The sequence below is a fragment of the Ceratotherium simum genome, chromosome 30 (assembly GCF_057802395.1).
Source record: "Ceratotherium simum simum isolate JZ-2026a chromosome 30, ASM5780239v1, whole genome shotgun sequence".
Classification (NCBI taxonomy): domain Eukaryota; kingdom Metazoa; phylum Chordata; class Mammalia; order Perissodactyla; family Rhinocerotidae; genus Ceratotherium; species Ceratotherium simum.
The window spans coordinates 21,128,775-21,136,360 of NC_141929.1; the positions used below are offsets into that span (position 1 = coordinate 21,128,775).

General features: G+C 44.1%; 1 pseudogene; it reads left to right on the plus strand.

Moving 5' to 3' along the window:
* Positions 1-847: 847 nt before the first annotated feature.
* On the plus strand, positions 848-1,227 carry LOC101400357 (large ribosomal subunit protein eL33 pseudogene; annotated as a pseudogene).
* The last annotated feature ends 6,359 nt before the right edge of the window (positions 1,228-7,586 follow it).

Genomic DNA, 7,586 nt, shown 5'->3' on the forward strand with positions numbered 1-7,586 from the left:
AAGGGTGAATCCATTTCCTTGTCTTTTCCAGCCTCTAGAAACTGCCCACATTCCTTGGCTCATGGTCCCTTCCTCCATCTTCAAAGCCAGCAATATGGCATCTCTGACCATTCTTCCAACATCATGTCTCTCTCTGACTCTCCCTTCTGCCTCTCTTTTCTACTTTTAAGGGCTTCTGTGATTACATTGGGCCCTCCTGGATAATCCAAGATAATACCCCTATTTTAAGGTCAGTTTAAGCAATCTTAATTCCCCTTTTCTATGTAACCTAATGTATTCATATATTCCACGGATTAGAATGTGAATATCTTTGGTGGAGCTGTTACTCTGCCTACACAAATAGAGACTAGGACATATGGTACCCAAATCCACTTTTCCTTTACCCAGAGTGAAAGCATTTGTATATGTAAGAGATATCCATACTGAAGTCTCATCTATTGAGAAAATACGGGCCATGGTCACGATAAAACCCTTGACAAATCGCTCAAACCACCAACTGTCAACCAACCACCCAAAAACACACATTTACTGATGCCTGCTACATACTAGCGATTCTGAGACAACTGGCTCACATCATGGGGTATGAGAGAAAAGGACCTAAAGACACAAGACACTGTGGTGAAGTCTTCAGAGAGGAGTGGGCACATCAGCTGATTCTTGAAGGAGACACAGGTCATACAAAGATGTTTATTGGACAGAAAAAGTAGGGAGGGCATTTCTGGCAGAGGGCACAGCATGAGCAAAGCATAGAGGTGTAGACCAGCACAGCATGTTCCAGAATCAGCCAGTAGCTCTGTTTTTGCCATGTTGGAGGCTGTGGAGGCTTGCTGGGATCATGACTTCTAAAATGCCAATCATGTCTGGAAGGCTGTGGCCCAAGGCCATTTTTGCTAGCTGTAAGCAAGGTCTTTCAAACCAGAGGGTGCACACAGCTCTTCTTAAAATCGAAAGGATTTATGCCTGAGATGAAACCGAATTTTATTTAGACAAGATATGTATTTATGTGTACAAAACAGTGACTCCTGGAGGAAAACTGGACAAAACTAGAGCAATCTGGGGAAAGGTAACTTGCTTCTAAGGAAGAGTAGCCCGGTTTGTGCCAAATTCTGAAGCAACCTTCATGCTAAGGCCGTTGGACACAGAATCCATGTGATGTTGTATCCCTTAAATATTGGACTTGTTTTAAAAGAAATAAAAAAAATTCTGGGGAAAAAAAGAATCACATAGCTGTTTGATGTGATTTGACCAGGGATGGTTGGGGAACAGCTGATAATGGAAAATGATAAGAAGTAGGTATGTATTATAGACTGGATTGTGCCTCCTCAAAATTCATATGTACCAAACTCCCAGTGCCTCAGCATGTGACTGTATTGGGAGATAAGGTTTTTAAAGTGGTTATGAAGTTAAGATGAGCTCATTAGGGCAGGCCCTAGTCCCATATGACTCTTGTCCTTTAAGAGGAAATTAGGACACAGACACATGCACGGAGGGAAGACCGTGTGAGGACACAGGGAGAAGATGACCAATTACAAGCCAAGGAGAGAGGCCTCAGAGGAAACCAACTCTATGACACCTTGATCTCAGACTCCTAAACCTCCAGAACTGTGAGAAAATAAAGTTCTGTTGTTTAAGACACCCCTTCTGTGGTTCTTTGCTGTGGCAGCCTTAGAAAACTAATACAGTAGGTAATAAGAACAAACATAAAAATCATTGAAGGCCGTATGTACTTGGTGCTATGATGTATCACTCAGATCTCCTTTCAGACCTGGTGGCCCTAGTCCTCCAGCGGCTGGCAATACTGCTGGTGGACAGCCCTCAGCTATCAGCTTCTTTCAGGAATTTGTCTTGGATTTAGTTGCCTTGTCCAAGGTCATGCCTTCTTTCCCAGGGTAGCCTGCATTCAAGACTTGCTGACATGCAGGAATTCAGGCTTGGTCCTTTTGCTCAACTTGGTTCAACTCTGAAAGGTCATCTGGCTTCAGATCTTCCCTTGGGGTTGACTGAGGCATTTGTTGGGACTGTGTCACAGCTTCTCAGCTTCTCCTCAATCCTGCTTCCTTCCCATTCTTTCCCTTCTGCAGGGATTGATCCCAAGAGTGCTCCCTAATACATTCCTGTATGCTAATCATTATCTCAGGGTCTACTTCTTGAAGAATGCAACCTGTGACATCATAATAAAGAAATTGGACTTTATCCTGACAGCACTGGGGAGCTATTGAAGCACTGTATTCTGATGTGGTATGATTTGTAGTGTGGTTGGTTTGAAGGCTACATTAAAGAGGGTAAGACTAGATGCAGGTAGACCAGTTAGAGCTGGGGGAAAGTAGGCAAAAGTGAAGGCGATAGAGGCCTGGTTGTCAATGGTAATTCTTCACCTAAATATTCTCCTGGAGTATCTACACTGGGAAGCTCCAAGTCATTCTGACATACAGAAAGTATTGTCTTGGCTTGACTGGCATTTACTTCTTGCTCAGAGCATGAAGGAAGCTCAAGTCTGGTCTGTTTTCCAAGATGTGAGAGCCAATCAAGAACACAGGTGAATGTATCATGGGTGAATGATGATGGCTTAATGCTCCAGTATATCCTCAGGGATCCAAAGATGAATCAGAGGACCAAGTATGCACTTTCTCCTTACCCCCTGCATGTGTCTCATGAGCTTAATCTGACTGGATGCAAGCTCTCACACACCTAACTACCTGGAGCTCTCTCCTCACATTATGGCCCTATTGGCCTCTGAACGTTTGCTAATGCAGTTTCCTCTGACTGGACTGTGTTCCCTCTTGCTCCACGACCTTTATTTACATTGTTCATCACTCAAGTCTCTTTTCTCCATTTACTGCTTCCAAGGAACCTTAACTGATGGCTCCCTCAGGCTGGGTTATGTATATTTTTACATCTTTTTTTTTTTTTCATCCACTAGACCATAAACTCCAGGATGGTAGAAACCATTTCTTCTTCGGCATTTGGGGCAAAAGAAGAACTGCACTCTTCTTCCTGTTCGAAGTTTGACCAGTAAAGAATATATACACAAAGAACTGATTACCAAATGGGGATCCTTTTACCTACTTTAATAATGTATAATGCATATCGCTCAATAACCATCAAATCTAGAGACTTTAGTAAACTGTGTAGGAGATTGCAGCTTAGACCTGGGGCCAAGTGGTATCTCCTACTTGCTACCCTATATTTAACCTTTAGGATCTGCAAACTTGAGCAAACCCCAAGAAATATAGCATGAGTTGTAGACTCCAAATTCCCAACCTTGTGAAATAGGACCATGGGCCTGCCTGCATCAACCATAGAAGTCATTAGGGGAATACAGGAGAGAGAGGGTGGGAAAATGGTGGGTTTTCCCCCTGAGAGGCAATAGAGAGGCAGGAAGGAGAAGGAAGATGAATGGCACCAGAGCCTGGGTGGCGAAGGGGAATGAAAGAAGGGTCGTGTCTTTGAGACGGTGTCCCTGCTCACTAGGATAATGTAGCTTATAGAATCTAATTTGACCAACTGAATTAGACATTCCTCCTTCTACAGGGAGAGGGGAGTGAAAGGTGGAGACAGGACAGAGTTCCCTTTAAGTACTTCCTAACATGGGAAAAATGGATGGAAATGTGGCCTTTATGAGATGAAGTGGAAACACGGGGAGAAGAGTGCACCTGACTTTCCATCCAGGCCTCTTGATCTTTGTGTCCCAAGAAACCGGGACGAGACAGGCCCAAAGTAGGTATCAGCGCTTCCTGACAGAATGGGTGAGTGGATATCTAAATGGATAAGGAGTGACAGTCACTGACAGATTTGTGGTTATGCACCTTTCCCCATTTCTCTCAATTAATTATGTCCTTGGACCTGTGCAGTATTATAAATGTAACTCAACTTTGCAGGCCTGTCACTGAAATTCCCCTCAGAATCTCTTGTAACCTCACCTTTAGCCATATCCATCATGAAGATGTGTTGTTATCTAAAATGAGCTCCTGCTAGGGGGTCAATGGGATGTGGCCAGAAGCATGGACTGGGACCCTGGCCCTGTTAGTATTCCAGGCAGTCAGGGCTTCTTGTCAACATGATTAAGTGAGCCCTATTTGGGGCCAACCAGGCTTTATTATCTGACAAGGGTCTATACAATAGAGACGTGGAATGCAGAGAGTAGGTGGAAATCCATAACAGATAGGAAATCAATAACCTATCTGTTAGCTCCCTATGCTTCATTCACTTATGGCAGAATGGACACAGGATGGATGCCCTGAGTAAGAACTGAGAAGAGACTGACCAGAGATAATGACCCCGTAGAAGTGAATGAGGATTCAGGACCCAACTCTAGTCTCAGTAGAGAACTAGAAAGGCTGGACACCCATTGTGAGAGTTGGCTACCCAGACAGGGATTAGGAGGGGCCTCTTGGAAGGCAAGTTCTCTTCTTGGAATCCACGGTATGCAGCCAGCTCATCTGTTGGTTGCTCTGAGTTGGTGACTTGGGTGTGAAGGGTGTGCTGTTTCCCTACATTGGGAGAGATAGGCTAATTCTTTACTATGTTGTGATAGATACTGTGATGTAGTTCTGAAGTTGTCCTTCAATGAGGATTTACTGTCCTGGCTGCTGGAGGACTGTTACCAGAAAACCTTGATGTCTGTCAACTTCATTAAGGATTATAGACAACCACCTACCTAAGATCATGCCCCTTCTGGCGTGGCCCATCCAATATTATAGTCGACATGAGAGTATAGAGTATTTTGGCTAAACATGGAACAATGTTGAAGAATCAATTCTAACTCCACAGCTTCCCATGGAGTTGGTAAAATCTGCCACTGGGTTTGCATCACAACTTAACATCTCCCTCTGCTACCTATTCCCTTCCCTTCCCCAGGTTTTGATCTGAAGGGCACTCCTAATAAACATCCAGAATGCTCAACATTTCAGTGTTTGCTTTCTGGGCCACGTGACCTGGGACTCTCCCCTTCGTGTTGTGCATTCTAATCTGGTTTGGGAAGAGCCAGGTTGAGCATGAAGGCGCAGGTCCGGGAATGGTAGGAGAAGAGGGGCCAAGTTTGCACAAGATTGAATCTAGAGTAAGAGTTCCCCCAACGGAATTTGTTCAAGGACTGGTTGGTGGTGCTAGTGACATCTTATTCTGGTGGTGTTCATAAGAGATGCTATAATGTGGACAATGATGGTGGTAGTTACCCAGAAGCAGATAGCTGATGTTATCTGGACAAATGACCTGTTGGACCCTGAGCCCACTCATAGGAAAATTCCATCTCAGACAATCAGATGGTCCATCAGTCAACAGGTATTTCTTAAGCACTTCTTTGATGAAGTTTGGAAAGTTGAACAACTGATTCTGAAAATGGCAAATATAATTGTCATGGTTACACCCATCAGTGTGGCCTAGAATGTACAAGTATGGATTTGAGTCAAACCCCATTTGGAGAGGAGGAAGGCAAACTGGAGAGGATATTATGAGTCCTGGGTTGAAGTCCTTCTTTACCAGGCTCTGATTGGATAAATTCCTTTCCTCTGAGTCCATGAATCTGCATAATGGAGAGTAAAACCCCTATTTCTCAGATTTGTCATGGAAACTGGAAAAACATCTCCCTTTGTCCTGCCTCCATCCCACACAGCCTCTGGGAAGTTACACTCCTCGTATATTAATTTCTTATGAATAAGTAATTTTTTTGACCACCACCTATATGCCAAATACTGTGCTAAGAATTGGAAAAACAGAAAACAGAAAAACATGGGCCTTGAATAGCTCTCAGCTTCCTGTGGGAGGCAGACACAAAAATAATAGAAATAATGGTGGCATTGGGGTTCTAAATGGTTTATGATTAGGAAACTGAAGAATGCCTATGGATGGCTCAGGCCCACAGCCACCCACAAAGGTCCCAGTAAGGTGTATGCATGGCATACACACAAGGGAAAGAAGCAAAAGGCAACACAAAGTAACTCAATTTTGTTAACTGGGCAGAGAAGACCCAGGAAGCCAGACTGAGCTGTGTTGAGTGCCCCGATTTCCTAACATACTAAAGATTCACAGGAAAGCAAGTCTTTGTCCCAGCATCTCCCATGCCCAAAGCCAAGTCTCAGATGTCCTCCTTTCTGGACACAAGGTGCACACATGGAATTGCAAGCCACTTAGTGCTGCTGGAAGTTGGAGATGGCAGATCATCAAGAGATGAGACTGAACCCCTGGCAGGTCCCAGGTCACCAAGGACAATGGTATCTGTAGAGTTTCTCATTTGTCCTGAGAACAAGTGGTTTGAACTTGAATGTTCATCAAAATCACCTGCGGAGCTTTAAAAGTGGTGGCTCCATGGCTAGCGTCTGGACAGTGGTTCTCAGTTCAGTAGGGGGCAGTGAGAAATGGTTGGCAGGACCACGGGAGAGTCAGGGCTCTAGTTCTTCAACTCGTGTGTGTAGACTCAGGAGGATGATGGGGTTTAGATGCCACATATGGGCTGGTCAAGTCCATTGGAATCAGGTAAACTAAGGTCGCCAGTGATGGAGTTTCCTTGAAGCTATGTAGGAATGCAAACTTTTCGTGAGAGTCCAGCATCATTGCCAAATCCTTACACTGCCTTGTCTCTAGGGGCATTAGGACAAATTAGGAAGACATTCAAATGTTCAAACAAATCCAGTAATGAGGAATCACTTCCTCTTGAGATCACTGGTCCCAATCTGGGGTCTTCTGACTGTTAGAAATTCCTTCCACATCCTTCACCTTCCACCCATTGGTTCCTATACTAACCCTCACCATTGGTGGAGTGAGCCAGAATCAGTGATGCTAGAGGCCTGTTTTAGCTGAAATTAGTAATCAATGAAATCTACGGTCGATAGGCACAGGGCAAAATAAATAGTCACATGAAGGTGACCAACCCTAATTTAATGACAGTGATTCATCACTTTAAGCAAAGCGCTATTGTCTTCAGATATTGGAATCAGATCCTTTAGCAGGGAGATGGCGCTTCCTGGAGAGTGGGAATGTATGTGGGACCTCAGGCGCATTAGTTCTGCTGATGCCCCTGCACCCGAAAACTGAGCCCCTCAGCAGCAAAGCTGTCACTGAGCAACACTGATAGGTTACATTTGGATGGAAAAATGATTAACGTAAAAACACAAGCACTGATTATTCAGTGAAGAAAGTATTAGGAAACTCATTAAGAAATATGTTTTTGTCCTTGCATTGGCCTAAGCATCACAATTAGCATCCACACCCACGCAACATGCAGATAGAGTTGTAAAATGAATTTTGAAAATCGAGTCCCTCAAGCTTGCCGGTTCCCATGCCAACTGTGTACATTTGATGTCACTCAGATCTTGATTAGATGAAAAATACGTCTCATTCTAGCACTTCCATGGCTTCCTAAGATGTGTGGCTGGCACTTTGTACTTTTTGTGTGAAAAATAAGGCTCTATTGTTTAAGCCACTTTTGTGGGACATTTTGTTACTTGAGGCTGAAAGCATCTGTGCTTTTGTCCAGACGACTCCTGCCTTTTGTGGGATCTCCATCTTAGCAGATCTTCCTTCTCTTGCTTGTTCAAGGTCTCAGCCTGAAAGCCCACTTACCCTATCTCTCACCCCACCTTCTCTCAAGC